This window comes from Alligator sinensis, unplaced genomic scaffold (genome assembly GCF_000455745.1).
Source record: "Alligator sinensis unplaced genomic scaffold, ASM45574v1 scaffold337_1, whole genome shotgun sequence".
In the NCBI taxonomy this organism is placed as follows: Eukaryota; Metazoa; Chordata; order Crocodylia; family Alligatoridae; genus Alligator; species Alligator sinensis.
Window position 1 is genome coordinate 3,067,048 of NW_005841927.1, and position 23,246 is coordinate 3,090,293.

The window sequence follows — 23,246 nt, forward strand, 5'->3', positions numbered from 1 at the left end:
CGGCCGGCTGCCCAGTGCTCCCTGCCCACCCACTGGAGACGGCAGCCCCCATGCCCACGGCCAGGTGCCCAGTGCTCCCTGCCCACCCAGTCCCTGCCCAGCAGGAGACCGCAGCCCCTGTGCCCATAGCCAGCTGCTCAGTGCTCAATGCCCACCCCGCTGCAGATGGTGTTGGCAAGACCTGCTTATGCCAGAGAGACAGCTGGAGGGTTTGGTGGCTCGGAGGGGACCAGCGTAGCTGGGTGGTGAGAGAGAGCAGGAGGCAGCTTGGGGTGAGCCCCTGGGCTGGTTTTCATGCTGCATGGAAACATGGCTGGGGAAATGGGGAGCTCTGCCTTCGCCATGTACAGCGAAAGAAGCCATGGCCATGGGCACCTCAATGCAGTGGGGCCCGGCTGCCTGTAGACTCAGGCGCACTTGCCTGGCTCACGTTGGCAGGGGACGCAGCGTTGGTGTGCAAGGGAAGGCCGAGCTCCTGCTGAGGCCAGCGGTGGAGTCTGGGATGCTGGAGATTCCCAGGAGGCCCCGCGTCATTGCCTGCAGGGGAAAATGTCCCACTCACAAGGTGTTCACCCAGGATCTGCACAGCACCCACCATGCTGCACCGTGGCCCTGAGAAGGAGAGCACGTGCCCACATGTGCACGCATAGACTCATGTGCCACTGCTTCCTACAGAACGGTCCCCAGTGTCAGCCTCTGCGCAGCAGGCTTACTTGTCACAGCACAGGCTACCACAGATGAGGACACCTTCCCTTCTTGCCACCAAGGGGGTCCCCTCCCTCCGACATGCAGAGAGACCCCCCTCAGGGTTGACCCTAAGGGTTTAGCTGGGTGCCAAGTAGCCCCTGGGTGGCAACACAATGGCACTGCTGCGGAGAAAGGTGGAACCAGGTCATATTGGCACCGCTCCCAGCAGAGAGAGACAAGTGCACACGCACACAGGGACCGAGAGGCAGACTGGGGCAGGGGCCAAGAGCTCCTCCCAGGACCCAGCTCTGTGGGGCGCCAGACCCAGCTGTGAAAGGGAAGGAATTCAACTGCAATTACACTGGAGCTAATTGAATTAGCCTCTTTCATGGCCGGCAGATCACTGCGCTCCGGACCCAGCAGAGGCCGAGCTGGCCTGGGATCCGACCCCTGAAAGCTTCCAATTGAGACTTCTCAGTTTTGCAGCTAATTCCAGATTATCCCTTGGGGGATTTGGCTTCCAGCTTGCAATCAGGTGTGTTCCTGTTGATATTAAATCTCTGCGGCCGCACAGGCTCCTATTCCTAGTGCCCAAGCAGAAAGCTTCTTCTTTCTTTCTCGGTCACATCCTCAGTGCTCCCCGCTACTGAAATGGCTCCCAGCTCTGAGGGTTTGTATCAAAGCACCAGCCGCGCTCAGAGACGGGGCTATACCTGCCCATCTCCAAACAGGCTCAGCCCCCTTTGTTCCAAACAGAACTTCCCCCTGCGTCCTCCTCCCCTCCACCTCAAAGGGCTCCTTGAGACAAGTGGCACCTTGGTATAAGCAGCACAGAAGGTCAACAGCTCCCTTAAAGATGGAAAGAGGCTGAGCATCATGAGGACAGCATGGATCCATGCCACAGGGAGGGGTTGTGTTTGCATGGCTGTGCGCATGCTTCTTGCACCACAGGTGTGCCCCTGCACACCTGTGCAAAGGCATGGGCATCTATGCATTCAGGTCTGGTTGGCTGTGGTCCGCCCCTGCACCCAGTCATGTGTGCGTGCGCCTGCGGGCATACAGGCACACTGAAATCATTGGCTAAGCAATGCCCTGCAACAGCTCTCCTAGCCTCCTTCGGCCTCAGTCAATGTTGTCAACCACCGGGTTTGCATCTCCAAGTGCCTTGCACAGGGGCGCACTCCACTGCTGCCAGCTGCTGGGACTTAAAGGAAGCAAAATGGGTCCAGCTAGGCCAGCCAGCGGCGTTCTCGGCCCCTGGTCTCCTGGCTCCACTCTGCAGTCCAGGCCCAGCCAGCACTGGGTTTGCAGCTGCAGGGAGCTGAGGCTGTGATTCTCCTTCTCACATCAGCCCTGGGCAGCAGGAACTGGGGCAAGCGGTTCTGGGAGGCATCCAAGAACTGCAGAAAGGGGCTTTTCAGGCACGAAGAAGGAGGGGAAAGCCACCCTTGCTCTTTCCTTTCATGTCGCCACCTGCCAGCTCTCTCCTCCCTTCTCCTCCCTTTCTGAGGACAAGTGATGAATGCTCTGCTCACAAGCGCACCCACGCTGCCATCTGTGATTCTGGGGCCCTGAACCAACCCGACCACAACGCAGCCAAGTGCCAGCACACAATGGCAATGGGCTGCAACAAACAACCCACCAATTTGCTGCTCCCTGGGCAGGCGAGCAGGCCCCACCCAGCAGCCCCAACACGGTCTGTGTCCTGCAGCTGGGACCCCATCTCACATCAATCCTACCTTCACTCACTCCCTGCCCTGGCCTCCTGCTTGCTCGCACAGGCACGGAGTTGGCGGCACATTGGTTGGGGGCTGAGCAAGGCAGTGTGCAGCAGTGAAAGGCTGGGTCCAGCTGGAGGCAGCCTGGTCAGTGAAGGTGGAGCAGGGAACCTGGACCCAGAGGACCTCACTTCTACTCCCCCCGCCCCCCAGTGGGTGATCTAGGGTGCATCCTCAGCTCCGTGCACCCTAGTTTCCCCCAACCTAGAGTGGAGAGGATGAGGCTGACTTGCCTTCACGGAGCCTTTGGAGGCCCTCAGGGGAGAGGTGTATTTCAGGGCACAGTATCATAACATTTACACGGTACTTCTGGCACCCGCAGGTATGTCACTGGCTATAAATCACACCCCCCACCCTAGCTCTGGCAGCTGGTTCTCTATGCACCCTACCGCCCATTTGTAACCAGTGGGTGACTCCTGGGTGGACGTACCAGTCATATCCTGGAGGAGTCAGGAGGATAAAACGAGTCCCTCTTCCAATGGGCTGCAATACTGAGCCTCAGCACTTCAGCAGGCCACGAAGTCCCCCTCCCTCACCTCTCTTCTCACCCCTGCTTCTTGCTCTGCAAATGCCTCTGCCCCTCCACCTGCTCCCTTCCTCTTGTCTCCGCATCATGCCTTTTCCTAGGTCCCACTCCCGGCACTGTACAAGTTGCTCTGCCTCTCGGGAGCACTGAGCCCCTGAGTTCCCATAGAATCCAAAGGGAGCTGTGGGAGCTCAGCACTTCTGCAAAGCCAGGGCAATAATCAATACCCAGCCCCCTTGGATGCCATGCAGATACACCCCCTCACCCATGCCCTTCCACCCCACCTGACCTGTAAGGCCATCCTGGAAGCCCGAGTGAGACTGGAACTCTTCCTGGCAGGGATTTGGTTCTGTCTGGCATTTTGAAAAGCTCTGTCTACTTGTTGATCAATAGGAATGGGCAGCGTGGAGAAAACAGGCTGTGTCTGGGCTGAAGTCACTTGGACGGAGGGTGGTAAGAGCGGTGCTGGAGGGGAAGTGCTGGGAGTCTGTGATGTACCCCCAGAGCCAGCTTTGGAGAGAGAGAGAGAGATCTCAATAATGTTATCAGAGTGGTGAATATTACTGGGGATAATACTGCTGTCATCATGGAAGACTTGAACTAGATTGGTGAACAAATGCTGCTAATAATAGTAGAACCCATTTATTCCAGGATGTGAAAGCTAATGCATTTCTTTATCTGACATCCTTATCCCACCAATAAGAGGAGATGCTGTACTGCTAAGCAGTGAGGACATTAGAGAAGAGCTGGTCATACAGTGTAACCTTGGACTGAGTGAGCACAAGGGGTTCGATTTAAATCAGATGGAAGGATCAACAAACGTAGGTCTGGCACTAAAGTTTGTTGGGGTGGTTTTTTTTACTTCAAAAGGGCAAATTTTGAGAAATGAAGAGAACTAACTCATGGAGACCTTTAGACTGAAGAGCTCAGGGACCTGAATATGGAGAAAGCTGGTGATTTCTTTATGTCGAAGGCTCAACATCTACCTGGAATTGTATCCCAAGCAATGGAGAAGTGTCTAAGGAAGGGCTCCAGGCCCGGCCGGTGGAATAGCCACCTCACAAAGGGTATTAGGAGCAAACTGAGAGACTGCAAGGAAAGAGATGGGGCAGGACTGATTGGCAAAGAAAGCTATGCCAGAAAGGGCAGGAATGAAGTGAGAATTGCCAAAAGTCAAGCTGAGCTAGGCTTTGCAAAGGAAATTAAAACTAATGCAGCAAAAGACTCTTCAGCCGTATAAATAAAAGGAGAACAAGGAAAGAAGTGGGGTTGCTATGCAGTGAAGATCAGTTAGAGATTAAAGATAATCTAGCTACCAAATGAGTGTTTTGCCTCAGTTTTCAATAAGGATGACAATATTGGAGAGGATGTCAATATGGGAAAAGATAGGCGATGAAGAAGAGGGTCTGAAAATGGAAATTAGCACAAAAGAGGTGAAGGGGGTGAAGTTCAGGAGAAACTCATCCCAGTCCCAGGAGTCTGAAAGATATGGGTTGCAGGTCTGGTAGCAAGGATTTTTAATAAATATAATTGAGTTGGGTGGAGAACAGCAGAGGTAGCACCAATATTTAAGAAAGGGGAAACAGTGGCCCGAGTAATTGCGGGTCCAGTAATGGAGTGTGACATCAACAGTAGGAAAGACTTCAGAACAAAAAGTGAAGGGAAGACTAGTTAAAGCCCTGGAGGTCAGTGGAAAATAGGCTAAAATGCAGTGCGAGTTGGCTGGAGGTAGACCGTGTTCAACTAACCCGATATCACTCTGGTGATAAGATAGCTGATGTTGTGGCCAAGGAGAATGCAGCAGACCTAATCAATCTGGACTTCAGTAAAGGAATCTTTCACATAGGAAATTATCAGTTAAACCAGAAAAGACAGGGATTAGTACAAGAACTAAAGAGCCAGGGAGGAACCAGCTAAAGGAGAGATGACAGCACATTGGGTTGAAAGAGGAAATGTCAGGCTGCATGGGGGATATTGCTGGAGTTTATCACGGATTGATCTTAGGACAGTTTTATCTATTATTTTCAGTAACGACGTTGGCACAAAAAGGAAGCATGTGACAAAACGGGTGACCTTATCAGTGCAGCAGAGAATAAGGATATTGTATGGGGTAAGCTGGGCCATTTTGAGAGTAGAAATCACAGAAATGGGATGAAGTGTGACAGTCCAGAGGGTAAAGTCATGCATGGAAGGACCAACAAGAATCCCCGCTAGAAGCTGCCCTGCTGGCAATGGCTAAGAGAAGAAAGACCCAGTGTACTCGCTGATCACAAGGTGACCCAGCCACCAGTATGGTGTGGTTGTGACAAACGCAAATGCCACCCTCAGCTATATCAGGTGGGCTATTTCCAGTGGGGATAAGGAACTATCACTGCCCTGATACCTGGCACAGGGGAGGCCTTGCCTGGGATACTGTGTACAATCCTGGTCACCCCCATTCAAGAACAAGGAATTCAAAGAGGAACGGTGCAGAAAAGGGATGCTGAGAGGGTCAGGGGAATGGCGACCTGGGCTTACAAGTGAATTGACTAACAGAGAGGACACGTTTACTCTGGGAAAGCAGAGGCTGAGCAGAGATATGACAGCTGGCTATAAATATGCTTGGAGAGAGGGGCTATGAGCCTGATAGGCAATGCTGGCACAAGAACAGAGGGGTGTAAACAGGCCAAGGACAGAAATCAGAAGCAGGTTTTGGGCCGTCAGAGCAGGGAGGGCCTGGACCAGCCTCCCAGCTGGAGCAGTGTGGGGCAAAGAACACCCCGCGCTTTGAGATGGAGCCAGATCCTTTACATCCATGGCCTGGTGCCTGCAATGACCCAGAGCACTGGCCAGTCCCATGGTCCCAAATATGCTCATTTACATTATAAACACATGGTGCATAAAATGCCCAGCAGACCTGATAAAGCAACAAGCAACAGTGTAAGTCACGATAATAAGGAACCAAACAGACAGTGACCACAGTCTGAAGGGGACCGGGAACCTGCCCAACCAGCACTTAGGTCCAGGTAAGCAGATGCACGAACCTGGGCAGAATCTCAAGGAAGGAAGTGGGTGACTCTGCACTCACAGATCTGGTTACAGGATTGCAGCTAAAGCAAGGTTTGTTCAAAGAAGCCTTTAGGAAACCTGAGATTGGCAGAATCATTTGCTTCCAATGGACACCGTCTCACAAGACCAGCTCTAGTGAAGGTGTGGGCCTAACTGGAGGCAGCATGGGCTGATAGGGTGGGGAGAAAGGGGTGGCAGATGGACTAAACCTGTTTAAATGAGTTGGGTTTGGATCTTCCTGACTATGCGGGTGGCCAGGCATTGGAATAGGCTCCTCACAGAAACTGCAGGATCTCCATGCTTGGAAGCTTTCAAAAGCAGGTTGGACAGACACTTGGCTGGGATGATCCTGCCCTGAGCGGGGGGCTAGACTAGATGTGACCGCATGAAGTCCTACTTTCCCAGGCCTACTTTCTTATGACCCTGTGCTGCAGTTTCCCCGCAGCCTGGGGCTCAGACATTGCAGCTTTGTCCTGGCCTGGCTCTACTACCATGTTTTGTGGGCAGATGTCCCACACTTCTGGCAACATGTCATGGAGACGGGCAAGTTCAAAGCTCCTCTGCAGTGGCAGAACCCTCCTCTCTGCTGGCAAAGCTTCTCCACCACTTTGAGGAGCAAAAATGGCAAAGACACGCTCCTGTGCTTTCAGTCACAGTCCATTCAGCTGGTCCCTTCCCTGAAGCTCAGCTGAAGGAAGCAGCCTGCTGTAGATATAACCCAGGCCTTGGAAACCCTGGCACTGAGCAGCAGGAAGAAAGAAATGTGGTGCTAATTAACCTATGTCCACTGGCCAAGCTGAGAGAAATGCAAAACAGAAACAGCAGCAATAGAGGGAAGGAGCTGGTTGCAATGCTTTCTATTGTGACAGTCTACAGGCGAGAGCCATTTTGTGTCTCGAGAGGGACATGTTCAAACACAGCGTCCTCTCATCTCTGCAGATGGAGAATGGTCAAGCTCTCCAGATGGCCAATGCTCTGGACAGCCCGAAGGGCGGAGATCGGCGCGCCGCATAATCACTGATCATTATATGTTTTGGAGGAAAGCAGCTCTTGCCATCCACTGCGCATCGGAGCCCAGGAAAGGCGCCTGGATAGGCAGCTGCTTCTTATAACGAGGTGATATCCACAGCAGGGTTCCCTACATTTCTGCACCAAACTCAATCAAATTTACCAAGCCCAGGATTGTTTAGAAATAATGACGGGAGCAGATGGTGCAGGCAGATGGGAGGAAGAGGCTTTCTCGCTCGAAATTACACAAACAAACATTTATCAAGTGATTAAAACCACAGCCCCATTTTCAGTTCTTGGGGGGGACAATGGAGAGGCAGGGGGCAGGTGTCCGTAGCCTCCGGCACTCCTTCACAGGCTCTCTGGGAGCCGAGGAAAGCGCTGCCAGACTGGGCTTGTTTGACACTGGGAGCTCCCAGGGGCTCGGTGCCCACCAGGTACCCAACGCAGGTCCTCAGAGGTATCTAGATGCCTGTCACCTAGTTAAGGGCCTACCTCCAGCTGGTCTCAGTGGCAGTCAGGTCCCTAAATACCTAGGAGGACCTGGCCCATTGTGCTGCAGGTTTGCTACCCAAAAGCTGACACAGCTGAAATCACTCGACCCATCAAAATACCGACCATAGCGACTTCCCCAAGCCACAAAGCACATTAGTGCCGGGGCCTGAACACAGAACCCAGGAGTCCCGACTCTTAGGACCCTGCATTGAGTAGCATATGCCCAGTATATGCCCTTCTTAGTTATATGACAACGCCCCCCAAATTTCTCCCTTCCCATCATTAAAGAGCATGACCGTGCTTCTGCGGAGGAGTGAAGTGACATAACGGACAGAGAGAAATGTCCGTGTTGAAGGCAAACAAGCTCTCTTGCTGTCCCATCTGTCCAGAGTCACCACACAAGGTGACTCTGGACTGAAGTCTCCTGCCCCCATTTTTTTTTAAGTGACTGGTAACCTTGGGAGTGCAAGGGCCTGGGTTGCAGAATGTGCCGCGCCTCCGTTTCCCTGAGGTGCCTCCCGGTCAGGCAACCAAAAACCCAGCCAGCCGCAAGCTGTCGTCACCTCTGAAAACGTTGCCAACAAGCCACAGATGTACAGACCTCAAGGGAGCAGGTGGAAATAAACCTTTCCTCCATAAGGGACTGGTCCCAAAATGCCACGGGGTACCCATCTCAGCTTGGGGTGTGCTTTTCTGGTAGAGGTGTGAGCACAACTCCATCAACAACCTTCCCAGTGTCCAAGCAAGAGAACAAAGGGCCGTGCCCCTCTTCGGGTACCAGCTGTAGGGGATTCCTCCGAGGCCCCGACTCCATAGGGGTAACGACTGGCATTGCCCAAGCACAGTCACTACTGGTTGTAGTTATAAGGCGGTTTTTCATTAAAGTTGTCTTTACGTTCCCCCCCAGCCATATGACTATCAAGTCCTGCATCCCAGGCTCTTCGAGTGACCCCAGAATAGAGGGAGCATTTTTAGCCCTTGCTTCAAAGTTCTGACTCTTTCCCGCCGCACACTCTTTTTTCCAAGTGTTGGAGTGAAATCATTACTGTTTATATCACCGCCGTGCTTAGCAGTCCCAGATGCGGACAAAGGACTCATTGTACTAGGCACAGCACACAGCTGTATCAAAGAGCTGGGGTGTCAGCTCTGCAAGGCTGGGACCAAGTACAAAGCCAAACACACCCAAAGGGATTTAGACGCCTGGCTCTCAGGCGTCCAACTCCAATGGAAAGGTTTCAGCCTGAAATATTTAAACTGTCTGCTTTGGACTCCAGTCTCTCCTGTTTGCACTGACTCACAGAAGGAAGCTGGCAAAAATAGAGGTGCAGACCTGAAGGGAAGAAAGAAAAACAAACTGCCAGGCCTTCCCTGGAGACCATCAAGGAGCATGAACAACGGCACCCAGCCCTGGGTTTCCTGTTCTCTGCCAGCTGAGCTCTGCGTCATGCCAGGGAGGCTTTCCAAAGGGACGGGTTTCTAAGGGGTTAAAGATCAAGTGAGATTGAAAGTGGGGAGTCACTTGATGTGGGTGAACAGGGCAAGGACAGCAGGGGATTTAAAAATAGATTGGGAGAGATTAATAGTCTCTTCCATGACTAACTGCAGCCCAAAAAGCTGGGGCTGGGGACAACAGGGCTGGGCAGCCCCTTGCTAGGCACTTGAAAACAGCTCTAGGGATCTGGTAGCCGTGGGCAGGCAGCAGCGGGAGGAGGGCTGAGTGGGTAGGAGCACAGCTCTCCGAGAAGGTGATTTTTTTTCCTCTCTCGGTAATAATCTTCATATCTATTTTAATCCACGGCTGCCTGAGTGACAGCGGCGCGATTGACGCAGAACGATTTGAAAGCAACCCATTTCCGATTCAAAACCCTTCCCTAAAACCACGCTAATCCCCCGCGCTGGAATGGATTTCAGGAGGGAGATGGAGATTTCTGCCAGGAGGATAATATGGGAGGCAGGACGCGGAGACCCAGAGACAAGACTGTATTGTTCCAGAAAACCGCTAAGTGATTTCGGTGGCACCCTGGGTCCTGAGAGCGTGGTGCTCATGGGCAGCCCCTGCCCACCACCCTGCCATCCTTCACAGCAGAGCAATCGGGCCTCCACCCTGCTGTGGCTCTGTGGCCCGAGAGCCATCAGTGTGAGCTTCCTCCTGGCAGTGAGGACCCCCATGTGCTTGGCACCTTCCTAGCATGGCTTAGGGTCTCTACAGTTAAAGGGTTCAAGCTTTCTGCCAAGGTGGCTGACGGGGGGAGTCTCTCAGGGGATGTTTGCATGGCACATGACAGAACTGCGTGCAGGTCTGACCCGGCAGGACAGCTGCAGTCATGCCATGCGGCACCCAGGCTACTTGGCTCTGCTGAGAAGCATGGTTTTAGCCTGGGCACAGGGCTACGCTAACATGGCCATCCTGCCTCGGGTTTGGGAGTGCCTGGCACTGCCGCATACTGCACACCCTCCAGCTGGACAGCCAGCCTGCTTGTGGCAAGGCTAGGTGGGGTGGGGGATGTGTGCCTGGCACTGCTTTCTGCTATGTGGATGAGAGCTGGTCTGTTCCCAGCAAACTCAGGGTAGGGGGTGATCTGTGTGGCATCATATGCTGCAGGCATGCCCTCAGGCTCCTTCCTTTTCCATCGGGTTCTGCCCAAGGCAGCCCCCTTCAATGCTGAGCAAGGGAGCACGGCTTCTAGCAGTTCTCTGGGCTGGAGGGAAATGTGGGGAGGACACCGAGACATCTGCAGTGCCTGCCCTCCGCTCAGCCCAGCCTTGCCACCACATCCCTTCTGCTCTGCAGTTTTCCACCCATCTCTCTCTCCTGGGGGATCTTTCTGATTGCTTAGTCCTGGTGACAGCAGGAGGGAGATGAGGCGCCTGGCAGGGCCGCAGGGGATGCTGAGGTTTCTCTCTCTCTCTCCTTCATCAGGGAAATCTGCAGGTATTTCCTCAGTTGCCATGGCAGCCGCGAAGCCTTTGAGACGCAGAGCAGCCTTGCTCTCACTTCTCACTGGTAACGAGCATTTCTGACCGAGCCAGTCGTTTGTCAATGAAAAGGCATCTCCCACAGGCTGCTCAGCCATGAGTGTCTGGGGAGCTGAGAGGCTGCAGGACGGATGCATGCCCTGTAGCCGAGTCGTGCATCCATGTATGTGTACAAGTGCACATGTGCTGCCCTGGGAAATCACCGCATTGTCCAGACCTGTCCTAGCATTCCCTGTGTAGGGGTGTGTGCAGGCGGGTGGGTCTGTGCACATGCCTGTATGCCAATCCATGCACGTATGCATGCCATCAAGGCACGAAGCATGAAGCAGGGAGCCAGGAATTTATGCCTAGAAGCAGAAACCCAGGGCCACCAGCTGCAAGACAGTGACTCTCCACATTGCCTTGGTCTGGCTGGTCTTTTACTTTTACCTTGTTTGCCCCCCTCACTAGAAGGGGGCAGCAGGGACTGGTTGGGACTGTACAGCTTCAGAAGCCCCAGGGCTCAGGGGGGCTCTTAACACATGGTCAGGTCCTGACTACAGCACAAGACTGAACTATGCTGCACCACGCTGGGAAACAGCCATGTTGTTGCTGGCCTTGCACTTAAAAATGCACCCTCCCCCCGCATAAAGGAGTTCGTTTTCAGAGGTGGTGTCCACCAGTCCCAGAGAGGCAAGTGCTTAACCCAAATCAAGCCACTGCTGGATGGTGTTATATCCGAGAGGTGCCGAGTAAGCAGGAGCACACGTGTGTGTTTTATAGGAGGGATGTGTGCAAATGCAACATGCACTGGCAAACTGCAAGTGAGGAGTGGGCTTTAGCAAATAGGAGCATGTGCGTGCGCATCTGTGTGTGGTGGTAGAGGGTATTATTGCTAGAGAGTGGACGAGCATGTAGTAGGCACCAGTGAACAGATGCGTGAATAGGCACTAGTCACACAAAGTACACACGTGTCCGCTAATCTCCCTGCACACCTAGAAACAGGGGTGTAGGAGTGTGGGTGGCAGGGACAGTGAATACCTCTGTGAGAAACCTGGAAGAGAGAATCCTTACCCAGGCTCAGTAAGAAATTCATGAACCCCCCCCCATGCCAGCTTCCTGGAGGAGACTTCAGCCATCCCCTGGTCTTTGAGACAGAGGACAGGAAAACTGCGCAGAATCCCTGCTACGCTGCACCCGACTGATGGAAACCCTCCCGCCCCCCGAGCCCAGCCAACCCCTGGGCCTTGCTCCTAGATCCCCTGCCCTTCCTTTGTGCTTCACTGCACGTGGCTCTGCTAAGCACAGTCTCTTTGGCAAGGTAAACCAGGGCTGTATGGAGCAGGGGAGCGCTGGGGATGGGGAAGGGGGGTGGGGGATAGGGGAAGGGGCTAGTAGAAAAGCCAGGGATTAAATGCAAATGCCCAGATAATGAGGATCTTTGGTAAAAAGCCCATTTGTATAATTTAAATCTGTAATGAGGCTTCCTGGAATACAAAGCCCTTTGTGATGTCCCTGTTCTCATCTGTAATGGAAGTCATGCACTTGCTAAATCTAGACTTAGCATCGGAGGGACTGGAGGCCATTTCCTAAATGGACATTTCTGCTCTCTCCCCCTCCCCCACAATCATACACTTTGGAGCATTACAGTGCTTAAGGCTCACCTTGCTGGGAAGGTAGAGGTCAGATGGAGCAGAGCTGCTAGGGCTGGAGCAGGGGCACCATGCTCTGGGGAAATCCACCTACTGCTACCCTTCAGCCCCAGCCTGGAAAGACAACAGCAAACTGGGCCAGGGGCAGTTAACGCATCTAGCAAGGAAAAGCAGAGGAGCCATTTTCTGAAAGGAAGAGAGCTGCATGTGCCTGGCGTGCATCTGTGTACATGCACATGTGGTATCTATGGGTGCGTACTTATACTCTGTGTGTGCATTCACACATGCAGCAGCACCTACCATATACCTGCACAGTCACACCTCGCTTCCAGTGCTCAAAGGGACCTTGCAATGACTTTGAGTCCATCTCAGTTTCCTGTCTCATGCGTGAAAGCCACAGGCACATGGGGTGAAACCCTGAACCCAGGGGGTCAGTGAAGCTTTTGCCAGTGGGGCCAGGACTGGACCCATGACATGGGACAGAAACTTCCATGGATGGACATCTCTGCAAAGCCCTCAGGGGCAGGTGCACCTACGAGTGTGTGGCAAACATGCCCGTGTGGGAACGCGTATCCTGCATGTCGAGGGTGACCTCACAGCAAAGGGTTTATACAGCAAAGGATTTGAAACAATTAACCCCCACCACCTCCAGATACAACAGCCTAGAGTCTGACAGAAGCCTGCTGATACACTGACCTAAACACAGTCTTCCCACAGTCTCCAGTACAGCTGGGCCCTGGGTGCTAACTGGGTTATTTGCTGCCCACCCAGAGCCTGTCCTGGCCATGCATCTGCAGCACCTTGCACTGTCCTAGCCTTTCCTGTGCCCCAAACCAAGCATTAAACAGAATCCCAAGAAGGGCTCTGGAAGCAGGTCTCAGCAGATGGAATACATTTGCCCAGAGGATTTGGGCACCAGAGGAGAGGCAAACATGGTTGGGAGGAGGGGATAAAGCCATTTTATGCCTGGCAGCCCAGGCTGGGCTCCCTGACATGATGCAGCCTCTGCTCCTGTCACAGCTTTTCTCAGATCTGCCTTTTGTTGGGCAGACATGGCTGCTCTATTTGGTGTGGTTGGGGGCTGCGCCAGCCCACGCCGGAGGAAAATCCTCCCAAGCCCCTCCGACAGGTTGCTAGGATGTTTCCTCCCGCCCACAAAATGAGGGCTGAGCCCCTGAATAAGGATTCCAACATTAGAAAAACATCGTGAGATCATCACATGAGGCAAAGGCGCTCGGAAAGGAAGGCGTGGGATGCCAGCTTGGAATCGCACTCACTGCCTACATCTGTTCCGAAATGCTAAAGTTTGCCCAGCTCTGACGGGATGCTGAGAGGCCGCGCTCACATGCAGCGAATGACCTCTGAAATCTTGTTCCAGGAAGAGCGATGCTGGATCTGATGCTGCAGCAGCCCCACGTTGGCAGAGGGAGATGGAGGGCCAGGTTGGAGGGCCCAGATCCCTTATAGGTGTGATTGGCAAAGCTCAGTCATGGAGCTTGCTGCCTAGACTCAACACCACACCCCAAGACCCACTGGGACCTCCATGGTGCTTTTGGCCCTGTTTTAAGGGGCCAAAACAGATCCCTGGGGAACATGCCCAAAGCAGAAGTAATGCAGAGCCAATAGACACAGTCCTATATGCGAGTATCCATGCTGAGGGCTGGCTTGGAAGTGATCCTCAGTACAGCACAGAAACTGGCCCTTAGGGGCTGGATGTGCAGAGCTCCTTAGGGCTGCCATCTCTTTTCCTCTGCAAAGCCAACCAAAACGCTGTAAAGAGGGGCATCAGGGAAAGAAGAGGGGACAAGGCCTCTGGGTCTTAGCCTGGGACAGAGGGGAAAAGCTCAGAAGCTGCTGTTGGGAAAAAGGAGAAGCGGCAGCTGGGTACCACTGCCTGATCCTGCTTGCATTTGTCGCACAGAGCTCAGCTGAGTCCAGACGCTGGGAAACCCACCCTGGCTGCTGCCCAGCTGCTCCTGTGGCTGCAGCCCCAGAGAGCAGGTGGCAGCCCCCCGATTTTGCAGGCTGGGCGCTCAGCCCAGATGAGCTAGCCTGGAATGCAGGGCGGCTCCCAGTCCCAGCGCGAACCCGCCACCTGCTTCAACACAAACCCGGCAGGGCCGGATGGAGCATTACAGCAGCAGGAGAGATGCAGGTTCTGCCTGATAAGGCTCTGCAGAGACATGAGCCCAGACAGCCCCAGCTCTGGGGAGGAAATGGCACCTGGGTCTGAGGACGGCATGTGAGTCACTCCACTCCGCTGCTTTTGCAGGGTCCTGAAGGGTCAGACCTGCAGGAGCAATAGCAGCTGCTGCCTGGGGTGCTTCATCCAAGACACAGAGATCAGGCCAAGGTGCGACAGCCTCCCAGGAGAGACAAGCGTCCCGGGAGGCCAGAGGTACGCGAGGGGAGCCCCGGGGAGGGAGCAGACTGAAGCCAGCCCATAGCCCTGATGGGGTCATGCAGGCTCTCCTGTTCCTAACACGTGAGGGGAAGGGATCCTGTGGATGCCCCATGAGCTCTGCCTCCCGCACCTGCCACCAGCTCCCAGAAGCTGGCTCTAAGCTCTCTTCTGCTCCCTGCAGCCACGGGCTGCAGCGATGTAAAGACAATCTCAAGTCTTTCTCCCAGCCCCACAGATGAGCACAAAGGCTCTCTGCAGTCACTCCCTCCACTGCCACGAGCTCGGGGCTCCTCCTCGTGGCAGCTCAGGAACACTTCTGAGGTTTGGTCCTTGTCTTTCCAGGTCTGTTTTTCCTCCTCCTTGTGCCCATCAACCCCCACCCCCCCGCACCCGTGATGGGCTATGAGGGTGACCCCCTGCCCAGGACTCCACTGGCAGGCAAGAGCAAGCATGTTGGAAGCAGCTGGGCGCAGGATAAAGGATCTTGGACCCTGCGTGCCTGAGTTTCCAAAGAGACTGGGTTTTGCAGCTCCCAGTGCCCTCAGGGGATTTGCTTTTATCCCCTCCACCGCTGCAGCTCCAGCTTTTGAATAGCTATGCATCTGCCTCTGCTGCAGGGCAGGCCGTGGGGCTGGGGGGGCAGGGGGGGTGCTCAGCCATGCCCTTCCTTGGAAGCCCCTTCCCCCTCATTCTGCCCTTGGCTTCAAGGCCTCAAACAGTGAACAGTGCCACGTGCACTCAGGGCCAGCATGGGCCCTATCCTGCCCTTCAAAGACAAGCCATGGGGCTGGATCTAGCTCAGCTCAGGGTCACTTAAGAGCCTCTTGCTACAGGGAACCAAGTTACACTGGTTTGGGGGATGTCAGACCCCAGCAGGTGGCTTTATAGGGCCCAGAGGCCAAATTCACCTCCCCAGGCCTGAGCAGCATGAAGTCCATTGCAAGGAACCGACAGCAGAAAGAAGTCCAGCAGGATGGGGCCAGGGCCAGGGTGAGCAGAGACATGGACCATTTCCATATATCCTCACAGTGGCTCCCTGAAGAGCAGTGCTGCCCCTGGACTGCACTGCCTCCCTGAGCATGGGCTGCTGGGGTTTCAGCACCTCTCTGGGGAGCACGTGGCTCTGGGGAGTCTGATCCCTGCCCCAGCCCCTGAAGACAGAGGAAGGAAGACTCAGGTTTGAGGTGAGGAAAGAACCCAGGGGAGGCCAGGTAGCTTACAGAGCTAGGGATGGACCTGTTCTTCCCTGTCCCATCCCCAGAGCAATAAGGGTGCAGTTTGCAGCGAGCTGCACCTCACCCTGCATCTGCAAGTATAAAGCAGGCTGAGACCTGCAGCTGCCAGGGAGGCCACTGGGGTCTACTCCACCGCCCACTGGGGATGGGGCAGCACAGAGGGTCAAGGCAGGGGGTCACACAGGTGTGCTCAGTGCCCTGCCTCCCTGCCAGGTGGCTCAGGGTGGTGCAAGCTGCTGCTCTGCGCTGCTAGGGAGGGCACGTCCTGCCCATGTAGGTGCAGGATCTCAACAGCCCCCAGCCAGCAGTGGCACAGGGCTGCACTTACACCACGGGGACAGCAGGGGGCAGCAAGGTCCCACCGCTGGCTCTGCAGCAGGGGCAGGTGACGAGGTGTCCCAGGCCTGATGGAGGCACCTGGTGTCAGAGACCCAGGGACCCCGGAGGAAGGGCAGGGCAGAACCAGGACAGAGTTCCCCTCTATCTCACGAGGCTGAGGGAGCCCTTGTGTCAGCAGGTGACCCACGGGCTGTTTGGCGACTCGGGACTCCTAAGTGAGCTCAGCCAGGACGATTCCTTTCCCCTGCCTCAGTTTCCCTTTCTGTGCAATGGGGATGCTGCTGCTGCCACCCTTGCAGGTGGAGGGTGGGAAGATTCAGCCCTGTCTATGAATGGACCTGCCACCCCTGGAGGGTGGTGTACAAGCACAAAGGGCTGTTGTCTCTAGGAGCTACAAGCTGCCCCAGTTACTAGGCCCCGGGCTCCTTTCCTGCCCCAGTGTCTCCCCTTTCCCCGACAGGCTGCACCTTTCAGCTGCATGCGAGGCATTCCCATCGCTCTTCCCAGGCTGAGGGGAACAGCCAGCAGGTCAGGGCACCAGCTCCAAGCCCACCGGGAGCGAGGGCTCAAGACGCTGGTACTGAGAAGAGGCTCTGCCGTGCAGCTGGCTCCCAGCCCTTTCAGACCTACACAGGGGGTGGTTGTGGGTGAGAAGTAACCAGCCACCCCACCCTTGTCTCTGTCCGTCTCAGGGATGGAGGCACTGTGCCCCAGCTAGCAAGTGCCCCAGGCCTGTTCTGTAGGATCCCTCATGCAGCCCTACCCATGAAAATCCCTCCTACGCCCTCAGAGCCACGAGAACAAGGTAGCCAAGCCAGGCCCTTTGGATGCCTGACCCCATCTCCCCCTGGAACAGGCACCACTTGTCATCACCCAATGCAGTAAAATCACTGTCCTGCCTACAACAAGTCTTTTTCCCCACTGCGGCCCAGCCAGCCTTGGACCCAGCCAGGAGTGCCAGAGACCATAGCACCGACCGCCCAGCCATTCACATCCTCTCCTAGCTTCTGCAGCACTGGTGCTCTGTGCATGGTCTCCCCTGCTACCCTTGGAGCACAGTACTCTGGCAGGTGATGACGCCGTCGATGTGCTATTGACTGACCTTCACAATTATTACAGGAGGAGAGGATTTTGAGTCACAGGGAGGCTCCCTCCACACAGCAAGTACTGCATGCCCGCCTCTCTATCATGCCCAAAGAGCCCAGCTTTCCTTCCATTCATGGCATGTGGACCAGGGGAAAACTCCCCTGCTGTCTGGAACTAAAGCCAGAGACAAGTTCCACCCTCTGCTGATGCTTCTGATCACAACAGCTTTGACCCCGTCCTGCTGAGACCCCCAGGCTCTGCCTGCTTCCCGGGTCTCCCAGCCCACACACAAACCCTGTGCTTAGCTGAGCTCTTGCCCCTGCTCACTTGCTGCCAATCCAGCTTCCTCATAGCCACAGACAGAGCTAGACCCTTCCTGAGAAGTGTGTCCAACCCATTCTTACAGCCCCTGCACAATGGGGATTTCACAACTGCCCTGGGTAGCATCTTTCAGGCCACATACCACTCTCTGGCACCAAGCTGGAGCTCCTGACATGCTGAACCCAGCACTGTTCACTAGGGCTTTTGTAACTGGGCCTGCAGCAGTGTTTGCACCTGAGCTCACCAGAGATAAGAGCTGGTCCTGCTGGAGCTAAAGGATTAAGCCCCTGCCAGCCAGGGGACTCACAGCCTTCTTACATGGCCCAACCATGAGACACAGCAAAGATCCACACGCACCTACTGGGAGCTACATGCTGGCAGCCCGTAAAGCATATCTAGAACCAGGAGTGGTGGGAACAGTGTCCTGGGACCCAGGTGCCAGTCTAGAGACAAGGTGCACATCTCTGGAGCCCAGGGTCCCCCACTGCCCTGCAAATCCCCAGCCAGCTTCAAAGTACTTCCCACCAGGCAATATGGCTTCACTCCCATTTTGCAAAGAGGGGATGCTGACTTACCCACGAGGTTGCCAGGAAAAGGGCACAGCTGTGCTGACTCCTCCCTGTAATCTAACCTGAAGAGCATGCAGCTGCAGGGCAACCCCAGAAGCTGGATTTGTGGAAAGGCAGAACCAGGGAAATCTAGCACCGGTAGCCAGTGCCATTGTCCCACTGCCTCATAAAGAAGCAGCATGGGCTTGGCAGCTCTAGGCAAAGTAATTGATAGCCAGGCCCCACTGACAACTGGCTGCTCATAGCTGCTTCCAACCGCTAGCTGGAAGGAGGGAAGCTCTGCCCATATAAAAACTGTCTCAGCAGCCTCAGGGCTCATCAGCACAGGTGATGAGAGGCAGCTGTGCCAGGGGAGGGGGATTAGCAGGCCTGGCCACCTGGGTTTGCTGTGGGAAAGGAGGAGCCGCCTTTCCCAGCAAGTCCAAGTGTTCCTGAGCCCTGCCCCACCCCAACTCAACACAATCCCCGCTTCTGGCAGCAGGAGTCAGGGTCAAGGTCCCTGCATGGTGGAGCACCATTTCTCTGCCTGCAGCAGGTGCCAGTGCAAAGCCCAGGATAATGGCCATGTCAGTGAGGGGCAGCCCGGGGCATTAGTACGAGTGGTAGATCGGTGCCAGCAAGAGACCTGACTCAGAAGTGGTCTTCAGGTGGGCTCATGCCTGCTCACAGTTCTGCGCAGCAGGTTTTATAGGCAGGCCTGGGTCAAGGGGGCAGAGACTGGGGCCCCAAGGCAGGAATCCTGGTCCTACCTCACCAGGCAGCCTCGTCTAACCTGGCACCTCCTGTGAGGTATTGCATCCTTCCCTGTCCAGCCTTTGGACAGAAAAGCAGCACTATGATCCCCATGTTAGCGACTGGGACTGAGGCACAGCAAGATCAAGTGACTTGCCCAAGCCCATTGCTCCAGCCCTCCTCATCCTGGGGTGGAAGGCCTGCTCTGTAGGGGTGTGGGGTGCTCAGACAGCTAACTGAGCTGGGCGACTGCAAGCAATAAACACGTGCAGGGATGTGAGCACTGCAGAGCTGCTGCTGCTTCCACGGTGCAGCGTGAGCAGAGGGAAGCCCCTGGGTAGAGGACAGGAAGGGGCAAAGCACAGGGGATTTAACTGACTGCACTGTGTAGCCAGGAAGGTGCAATCTTCACCCAGCAGCACATTTACTGCATGCCCAGCTGCTCTGCCTCCTCCCCACTCAAGACCATGGCCTCACCTGCTGCCCCCCAAAACTTTCCTCCTAGTTGGGCTTCTTTCACAGGGCTCTGTTCCCTGGCAACACTGACTGCCCAGCCTGGTCTCAAACCCTCTGCCCCACCTGAAGCCATCACTGCTCAGCCTCCTTCCAAGAGCCCAAGCTGGGCTTGGTCCCCCAGCTGTAGACTCTTTACCTGGTGGGCTTGATCCCTCTCAGTGATGCCAGGGGCACCTTGCTGATGACTTCAGTGGGACTGGGGTGGAGCTTGCTGTGCCCAGCCAGCACTGCTGAGGCCCCTGGCTGCTGCAGTATTTGCCACCTGGCTGCAGTGCAGAGGCACAAGCGCAGCTGGGAGCAGGCTTTGTCCCTCGGGGGTTGCTACTCATCCACCCAGCCTGCAGCTGAGTGTGGCCGGGACCCAAATCTGCTGGTCTCAACCCAGTGCCCCACCCATGGGGCCACCTGTCACCACTCCCAGCTGTCAGCTGAGCCTTGGCCTCATTAATGCCTCCTTGCCTCTGCCCACCCCATCCCCTGGGCTTCACCTGGGCTCTCCTCCTCCAGCCTGCTGGCAGCTACACTCCTGTCAGCGAAGACTCAACTCCTCAGCTCCAATGATACGTTATTTCCTGGGCCTCTGCCTCCCTCAGCTGTGGGGGCACAGCTCCTTGGTCCAGCACAGAGATGGAGGAATTAGCCAGGGCCACCCTGCCTACAGGACCATTCTGGGGCTCTCCCTGTGTCTGCTACTCTCAGCACTGGCCTCCTTTATTCTTACCCTGAGCCTGGCTGCTGTGAAGCCCGTCATCCCCCAGCAGCCCTCCTGCAGGGCTGTGTGGAGTCGCCTGTTCCAAACCTGCATTGACCCTCCGAGTCTCCCCCTCCTAAAGCTAATCCCTGTCTGATCCTATGAGACAGCCTGGGGCTGAAGGAGCCAGGGGGAAGGCCAGGACAGCTGAGTGCCCACCAGGCACTGCCCCAGCCAGGAGGCCCCTGGCAGGTGCAGGGAAGGGGCAGCTGCCGTGCAGGGTGTCACTTTCCATTGGAAGCAACGGCAGCTGGGGCGTGTGGGGAGGGGGGCACTCAGCAGGATGGAGTCACCACAGGCGGTGGCCCTGGGAGAGAGGAAATGCAGCTTATGGTATAGATCAGCTGCCCCGCACTCGATACAGGGACCTGTCCCTGGGGGCAAGAAATGGAGACAGAGAGGCAGGCCGCCTCACTTCTCTGCTGGGTAGGCAGACATACCATACCATCAGTGCTGTCACAGCCCAGACAGCAGGGAGGTGAGTCTGGGCAGGGAGCACTGCGGCTTCCTTTCTGTCTGGTCTCAGCCCTTTGCTTGCCCCCAGCTCTGCAAAGCCGGCAAAGGAAATGACTGGAGGAGCCTGGACGAGCTATGGGGACCTCTGCCTCCAATCTGGTTCATCTCCCAGGTGCTGGTATGTCGGGGAGAAACGCTGGCCTCCACCTAAGTCTGGGTTAAATCCAGCGTAACTGCTGTGGCCATTAATAACAGGTGGCCAGCCCCTGCCTAGGGACATCATAAGCGCTCTAGCTTTTTCCCTTCCCTTTTCTCAAGGGGGGACAGACCCTCCTGGCAGCTCTTTTTCCAGCAGTTTTGGAGGGATGGAGGTGCCCACGGCAGCTGGTAGGCTGGGGCATATTTCACTCATGCTCCACTAGTTGCAAGGCCTCGTGGTCAGACAGCGTGGGCTTTCCCAGGCCTGCAGTGGGGGGTGGGGGTGGCTACGTGTAGGCAGTGACGTATGGGGAGAGCTGTCCTCTGCCTGTCAGGGCTCTGTGGAGGTTCATTCCATTCCACGGCCACTTTGGAGCCGGTGCCTGGTAAGTGTCACTCACTAGCCACGGGCATGTGGATACAGGGAATGCACGCACACACACATGGGGTGCCTGTGAGGGGTGTGTGCATGTAGGATATGTGGGTATAGGCCAGGTATGCCCAAAGGGGCACTGATGGATGTGTGTGTGCAGCATGGATGGGGTCTGCATGTGTGTGCACAAATGTATGCTGCAGGGGGGAGAACGGGGCTTGGTTTGTATGGAATGCTAGTATGTGTGCTAGTGTATATGGGCAAAGCATACATGTAGCTATGTGATGGCAGAGTGCGCAGAGTGGGTGTGCATGGGCACGGGGCATGTGCACAGCAGGTGCATATGGGCAGGGGGCATGTGCACGTTGGGTGTGCACTAGCAGCGCACTGGTGCACAGTGAGTGTCTACTGGGAGGACAAGTGTGCACAACGAATTGGCAGGGTGCATGTGCCAGGGGTGTGCACTGACGGCACATTTACAGGCAGTGAGCAGAGGCACATTTGCAGTGAGCAGAGGGATACTGAGGGCCCTTTCTCTTCCCACGCTCTTGGCCTGGCATGTCCTGCAGAGTCTTAAGCATTAAGCGAGACTAGAGGGGAAAAGGCTGGAGCGTTTAATTCTCTTGGTGTCAGACGCCTGCTAATTACTTCTGCTTCTCCCTCCAATTACCATAAAACGGCTGCCAGGAGCAGTGTGAGAGCTGCCAGTTGTGTGTATCAGTCCTATTCACCCCACTTCACCGAGGAGGCAGCCTTCAGGTCTCGATTAATTCTGTCTCGTTGTACCGTGAGATGGAGCAATCAGTCTCACAGCCACAGGCTGCTTCCTCGCCGGCTGGGGCGGCGGAGCCTGCTCGCTGTCTTTGGAGCATCTTCTCTTTCAGAGAGCTCCCAAGAATGAGTGGTCACCAATTCCCATCAGTCCATCCAGGCTCCTGCTCTGCTCCAAAGGCTCAGACAGAAAGGGAGTGCACATGTGTCTGGAGCTGCCTTGGGAAGTGTGTCTGGGTCGGTGTCCTCTTTTTGTGCCTGGGCCAGCCAACATCACAGATAAGACGTGTCACTGAACCTGCCTCCCTTTGGCCAACGTGGTGCCAGGTTGGGAGGGGTTCTTATTTGCTTTCTGCTGCAGAATTTAACCTTTGTGAAAAGGAGGCGCTAGCTGTGCTGGGCAGAGGCGGGGAGTGAGGCATAAATTCCTCCATGTAGTCTGCAAATACCCCTAAGTCCCATCCTGCAGCACCCACTCAGATCCAGCCCTAGGCTTGCACCTGCAGCTTTCTAAGTGCCCTCCTTTGGTTCTTGGTCTGAGCAGGCACCTATCACCCCTCACTTGGTTTTGTGCCTCAGATAATCCTGCAAAAGGGTTTAGAAACAGGCTGTGGCACCCATTGGTCTAATAGGGATTCGGATGTAGATCCTTGGAGGAGAAAGACAGGCTGCTACTAACTGCGGCTCCTGTCTGCACTACATTCATCTCCTTAATGTTCTGGGTGTGAGGCAGCCTGAGCCAAACAGGGAAAGGCCGTAATTGTCTTCCAACTGGAACAGATTCCTTTCCACTATCAAAATGAAGTGGTCTCAGCTTGCGCCTGAGCAGCTCCAAGCAGGTGCAGGGCAGCCCTGGCCCTGGCAGGGGAAAGAGGGGCAGAAAGTGACTTTGGGCTCAGGTTCTGCCACTGCCCATGTAGCAGAAAGAGCCATAAGGAAGGGCCGGGCCTGGTTCCCAGGGGTGCTTAGCACTGTCAGCACCTCTTAACATCAGGCCCAGCGATGAGTCCCTTAGAGTTAAGTCTCCAGCCCCTGATGCCATCCCTGGGGCGGGGGAGAAGCAGTCTAGTGCTTCAAGCACAGGACTGGAATTCCAGGGCTCTGTAATGCTGACTGCCTCTTTGCTCTTGGGTGTAGGCTGTGTCTTTGCTCTTGGGCATGCTTTCCCTCTTTCTGTACCTGTCAGTGAAAGGGCAATACTGTACTATTAACCCAGTGGAGGTCTTGCAAAGCCTTTTAAGACCTGAGGATGGGGGCTGATGTGGAAGAATCAGGATTTGCTCTTGGTCTCCCTTTCACACATGCTTGTACTCGCACTTGGCTCCTAAGGACACAGGCCCAGATCT

At 55.3% G+C, this 23,246-nt stretch overlaps 2 protein-coding genes across 3 annotated transcripts in view; one reads left to right on the top strand and one right to left on the bottom strand.

The window, feature by feature from the left end:
* Window positions 1–23,246, bottom strand: part of LOC102368508 (neuron-specific calcium-binding protein hippocalcin) — a 91,423-nt gene that overhangs the window by 13,603 nt on the left and 54,574 nt on the right. The gene's annotated exons all lie outside the window — the stretch shown is intronic.
* The window catches only part of FNDC5 (fibronectin type III domain containing 5), a 33,336-nt gene continuing 31,211 nt past the window's right edge, over window positions 21,122–23,246 (top strand). The window contains exon 1 of the mRNA XM_025198694.1: window positions 21,122–21,142. The gene's annotated coding sequence lies outside the window, so the exon portion shown is untranslated. The remainder of the gene's footprint in view (window positions 21,143–23,246) is intronic.